This window comes from Phyllostomus discolor, chromosome 6 (genome assembly GCF_004126475.2).
Source record: "Phyllostomus discolor isolate MPI-MPIP mPhyDis1 chromosome 6, mPhyDis1.pri.v3, whole genome shotgun sequence".
In the NCBI taxonomy this organism is placed as follows: domain Eukaryota; kingdom Metazoa; phylum Chordata; class Mammalia; order Chiroptera; family Phyllostomidae; genus Phyllostomus; species Phyllostomus discolor.
The window spans coordinates 112,508,828-112,515,384 of NC_040908.2; positions in this window are offsets into that span (position 1 = coordinate 112,508,828).

The following is a 6,557-nucleotide window of genomic DNA, read 5'->3' on the forward strand; positions in this document are numbered from 1 at the left end:
GCGTGCTCTGGTCACTTCCAGTTCCTTACGGCTTGCGTCACTTCCGTCTTCCCTTCCTTCACCTTTTTCCAGGCTTCCCTTCAGGAGGAGTCGGATCCTGGTACATACCGGTTTTTCGGTGAAATTCCTCTCGGTCTCACACCCAGGCTTATCTAGGCCCTGTCTTTAAAACTGCCAGGCCTGGATCGCACCCTTCATGGCTCAGCGCTCAGGTGGAGGCTCCAGGATTGCGGTCTGCGTAGGTGACCTGTGTGGCGCGTGCCGGGCGGGGCCTTTCGTCCTTGACAAACCTAGTGTAATTGTTTAAGTGCTGGTTGGGACGTTGAAGAAAGGCTATTCTTAACCCTAACTTCTCACAAGTGTGGCAAAAGACCTACAGGGAAGTTAGCAGCTGCAGCCGCTCTCACTATTGAGTGCTTACTATTGCCTGGCCCTTTGATAATCGCTTGGTACTTAATTCTCACAATAATTTTGTAAGGTAGGTGTTATCCCTATTTTACAGGTAAGGACATTCAAAATATCAGTTATTTGCTGAGGCCAAACAGGCAAGTTGTAGAACCAGTGCAAAAAAAGCAAAACAAAAAACCACAGGTCATTTATCAAGAGATTGCTCCAGGTCTTCTGACTTAGAATCCAAGGTTCCTTCCACTGTAACTGTAAAATGTTTACTTTGAACAGTTTGGCCCAGATCTTTTTCTTCAGCCCTATTGCTTAACGTGTATTCTTCCATTAACTATTATAAATGTATGGGTCAAATGTGTGCAAACGTGCTAGCAGCTGAGAATACAGAAATTAAAATTGTCCTCCAACATCATCACCCACCTTGATTCTCATCCTGGTTTTTTTTCCCTCCATTAGTATTGCCTTTCCACGGGTGGGGTTTTGTAGTTGCTATAATTGCTACTTTTTTTTTTAGCTACAAAACTTTTAAATTTTATTTTTCAATTACAGTTGACACTCTTATTTTGTGTTGGTTTCTGGTGTACAGCATAGTGTTAGGCAGTCATATACTTTACAAGGTGATCCCCCTAATATTTAAGAACCCACCTGGCATCATACATAGTTATCACAATATTGACTATATTCCCTGTGCTATACTTTACATCCCCGTGACAGTTTTGTAACTACCAATCTGCACTTCTCAATCCCTTTACCTTTTTCACCTAGTCCCTTAACCTCCTGACCTCTGCTTTGCCATAGGTTTTGTGCTCTGAACATATTTGGAAAATTCCCCTGACCATATTTTTCCTCTCTTGAAATACAGTAAATTGCCTTTCTTTAACTTCCACAGCATCTTGTAATATTAATAACTGCCATTTGTTGAGTTCATATGATGAGTCTGGCACTATAGTAAGTGCTTTATATTAGTTTTATTTAATCCTTACTATAACCTTCCAGGATAGTATTACCGTTGCTTTACACAGATAAAGCACCAAAGTTAATTGTCTGAGGGCACACAACTAGTTAGTTGGAAGTACCTGAATCAGGGTTTCTACTTAGATCTTTGATTTTGCTGCACATACTCTACAAAGTCTCTGAATTCCTGCAACCTTTTTATTAGACCACTTATCACATTGTATTATAATTACCTGTTTAACAGTTGATTTTCACCCCTACCCTTCATGGACTCTGAGCTTTTGGAAGGTAGGTACTGTTTTCTTTCTTCATTTTGGAGTTCCTGATATCTAGAATATATACTTCAAGGAGAAAGCTTACTAACTGCTGTGTGGGTAAGTGGGGAGGCTGATTGGTCGATTGTCTGGTGGATGAACTGATAGACTGAAAGTAAAGGATTTTACACGTACGAGAGATTTGGGGATTAGTCATCCCAATTACCTCATTTTTAGAAATGGGGCAATTGAGACATTTTACCAGATATCTGTTGAATTACTAGTATGGGACAGTTTCTATGTTAAGTGATTTGAAAATAGTTTCAAACTTAATCAGTATTATTATTTCTGTTTTTACAGATGAAGAAACAGCGCAGATTTGGCCAAGACCACATAACTAGGAGGTGGGGGACTGGAACCCACTATGATTGACTCCAAATTAATATAGTGCTGTAGCCACTTACATAATAATGGTAATGGGTTCATTTTTTGCTTTGTTGTATGGATAAACTCACTGAGGGAATGAGGCAGCACATCCTTAAAGGGTGTACACATGGCAGGAAAGAACAAAAAAGGAAACAAACAGCAGAAAAAGTAAAATCTCCCAAAAGAGATTAAAAAGGATTTAAAAATAAAAGCAGAAATAAATGAAATGGAAAATAAATTGATCACAATAATAATTGGTACTTGAAAAGAACAATAAATAGACACTTAGCAAATCTGAGGAAGAAAAGGAAAGAAAACAATTTGGAAACAAAAGGAACATATTACACAGATAGGAGGATCTTTGAAAATCAGAAATGATTTAATGTAAACTTACGCTAATAGTCCTGAAAATTGACTTGCATCATTTTCTAAGAAAGCATAAATTTCAAAAAACTGGCCTAAGGGTTAGAAAACCTTAATAAACTGATAATCATAAAAGAATGACCTATGTATGCCTGACAAAAGGCACCAGGAACAAAATAAAGAAGAATACTTCCCAACTATGACAGTACTAATAGATGCTAAATAAGGAGAGCTTTGAAAGAAGTGTCTCTCAGTCTCACTTATCAATGTGATTGCAAAAATCCTAAGGAAACTATGAAGCCAGCAGTGCATTTAGAGAATGTCGTAACTAAGTTGGGGTTATCCTACCAGTACAAGGATGGGTTACCATTAGACAGTATAGCAGTGAAAATATCCTAATTTAATAAATGAGAAAAACTATATGATCTTAAGTCATACTGAAAAGTCACTTGAAAAATTAGCATCTATTACTGATTCAAAAGTTAAGTTCATATTAACATAAAAAGAACCTTTAACTGAATGAACAAATAAACAGCACACTTAATGTTATAGTCCGTGTTATCTGCAGTCATTCCTGTGAGTCTGCACTGGTCTGCAAATTTTGGTCCCAGTGTAATAATAAGCAAGATAAATAAGGTATGATTGAACAGGAAATTAAGATGTGATATTGTTTACCTGGAAAGCCTAAAGCAACTGTAAAATATTAAATATTAGAATAAAAAGTTCAGTAAGATGGTAAGCTTGATAGCAGCATACGGAAGATTTCCCACTAATGAGAATCAATTTTTAAATGTAAAAAAAGATCTTGTTCACATCAGCAGCAACAGTGGTGGAAAATTCTAGGAACAAATTTATCAAGAAGTAAGCAAAATCTACCAGAAAACCATAGAACTTTATTTATGGATGTTACAAAAGATTCAAATAGATGGAAAGATGCTGTGTCCCTGTGTGAGGAGGCTCAGTACTGTAGGTTGGATTCTCCTGAGGCCATAAATTGGTTGCATTTCAAGTAACTTCTAATGTAATTTTTAGTGGAAATTGTCAAGATAATTTCAGATTTGTCTGGAAAATTTAATGTGCAGGATTAAATAAAACATTTCTGAAAAAGGACAATTAATGAGGACTTAACCCTGATACATACTAGAACTATAAAGCTAGAGTATTTAGAACAGGGTGGTGTAGGAAAAGGACTAGACAGATTAGTGGAACAAAACTATTAACAGAATCCAGAAATTAGCCCATTTGTTTATTACAGAGGTTTTATCAAATGGAGAAATGGCTCTTCAGTATTTTCACATACAATTTCAAAAGAATTAAAGATATTAGCAAAGTGTTAGAAGACAATACAGAAAATTTGTTTAATCTTAGGAAGACCTTTCTAAGCAAGACAAGCCCCAGAGACCACAAAAGGAAAAAAATAGTATAATAAACATTTAAAAGGTTACAAGCTATGTTACTAGAAGATCAGACACTTATTCTAAAAATTTAAGTCAAAACACAAAATAATGAGCAAAAACAAAATACCAAGAGGAAATTAACAAAAGGAAGGATATTCACAGGCTGAGCAGCACAATGATGAAAACTAGGGACGTTAAGTGTTGAAAGAGGTTGTCTAAACAAAGCACTCTGAAGTCTGCTGGTGAAAGACTAAAGTGGTGTGACCCATGAAGGACAATTTCGCACTACCTGTCAAAATTCTAAATACTGTGCTTGAACCAGCAGCTTTCAAGTTATAAAATCTTCAAACTAACTGGCTGAAGTGAATGTACTAGGATAGTCATTGCAACAATTTGTAACTAAATAGTTATGAATTTGAATATCTGTCAGTGAAAGAATGGCTCAAGTATGTTACATTCGTATAGGAAATGCATAGCGGTAGACATACAGATCTACATGCATTAATCAACATGGAAAGGTTTGTAAGATACGGTAAATGAAAAAAGGCAAAACTACGTGTGTGTGTGTGTGTATATATATATATATATATATATGTGATCTCATTTAATTTCTGAAAATAGGTGAAAATTTTTTCTAACTTTGGGAAGGATCTATGCCAAATTGTTAACTCAGTGGTTACTTTATACAAGAAGAAAGGACATGAAAGACTATTTTCTATACTTGTATTTGATCTCTGAAATTTAATTCTTCTTAAGTAAAAATACAGAAGTGCAGAAAGACATGCATTGTCACATAAAGCAAAAGATAATTTTAAGGAGTATGTGACCCAGGAGAGATTAAGAGGCTAAGAAAAGCACATTGGTTTTGGCAAGGAGTCCTTGATAATACTCAGCAATTTTAATGTAGTCGTCAAGATGTAAAACCCAGGTTGCACAGGATTTTAAGGTAAGTAAGGGACTGACATGAAGTTTCTCAAGTGAAAAACGTGTCAGAACACACTGAAGTGGGCATCTCAGCATTCTAAGGAAATGGAACCCTTTGTAAGCAGGAAAATTATGGTTCCAATTAGGAAAAATGGCTAGTCCTCCTCTTCCACCTCCACCTTAGGTTTTCCAAAGTGAGGTAATGAATCAGTTTGTCCCAAAAATCCCTCATAAATCAGTTCTTTGCAGCTATTTCCAGAAAAGGAAGCAGGGCCAACCCCGAATTAAAACTTGAACAAAGAGGTTTTTGGTAACCATCTCCATACTCCTTCCTGCCTGTCTACATTCATGCTTTCCAGGCATTCTCGCTTTCCTTTTGGTGCACACCTGCAAATCCTAAGGGACACCACTGGTGCTTTTTGGCTTTTTGTCCTTCCCTGCCTGCCCAATGAAATGTCGGTTATTGCACGGATCTGACCTCATTAGGAGAAAACTTTCAAGTTCTGCAGGAGGTCAGGCCTTGATAATAGCCTGGTTTTCCATTTCTATCTCCAGACTACCTTTTTAGCTAAATCTTTTCACTTGTGGGCATGGTTAAATGCCTTGATATTTTGCTGAACATTTTGTATAAACCTTTCAGAGCATTTATTGGGCACTAAAACTGTATGTAAAGAAATCCAGGAAAATAGAATCTAAAATTCTTTTAGTTTAAGCTAGTGTATGAGAATCTTAGTTTTATTTTTCTCCCTAAAGCATACTTTGTTTTTAGCTGAATAACAGATTACTGTATAGTATTTTCCAGAACATGAAAGTTTTAAGTAGGTAAATTATGTTGACAATGTGAAGGGTGTAATGAACTTTGCAGTTTTCAGGAAATACACTATTCCTTTTGTTCTCATGAATTCATTCAAATGGTAACATTCACCTTCCATAAGGTTTCTAGCTTTCCTTGCCACACTTTCCAGTATAGATGACTGTTTCTAGTTCCCAGTTGCTATGTGTTGGCATGTTGGCTACTGCTGTTCCATCTTCTGTGGCTCAAGTTAAATGTTTGATTTCTAAATCAGTTAATGAGATTTGGCTGTTCATTATAATGAAGTGTGGAACTTTATTAATATAACTGGCTTACTAGTTTCAAGTGTATCTATGGAGCATCTTAAATATGAGTTGTCTCTGAATGACAATCTACTAAACAACTTGAGATAGGAATCTGTTCTTAACATTCACTGTCATTCTAGTGCACAGCCCTGGTTAAATTTTGCACAGGTAAGGGGTGCAGGGGGAGAGACATCTAAATCACTACCTGACATCTAGCCCCCTACCTCAAAGAAAAAGTAGGAATTGAATTCTTAATTCCAGGTGGTCCAGTATCTGTGGTCATTTCAGTACTGTCCCTCCAACTAATTCCTCTGGTGCTATGGAGTCTCTTTCCAGCTCCAAGTGACGAGTCATGTCTCTCTTTAAGCTAACTTAGCATGCTAACGTCTCCTGTTTACCTCATTCTAACCACAAGTCTCTTCGGTCAAATTTAAGGTTAGCTCTTAACTATTTTGTCACCTATCACTCACTACTTCAGTAGTGTTCTCTCACCTTCCTATAAATGTTCCCCAGGCACCTCTTCCACTATACAGGTATTAGTAGTTTTGAATGTCTTGTCACATACTTTTTAAGCATTTGATAAAAACTGATGGCCTCCAAAAGTCACAGCAGAAAACTACATTTTTGGATTTGGATTCCAGCATTTCTTCATGACTGTCACATACATTCAAAGGTTCAGCTATCACATGGTGTTTGTAACTCCAGTACAGTGGACACTTAGTTTTTTACTAGACCTCTC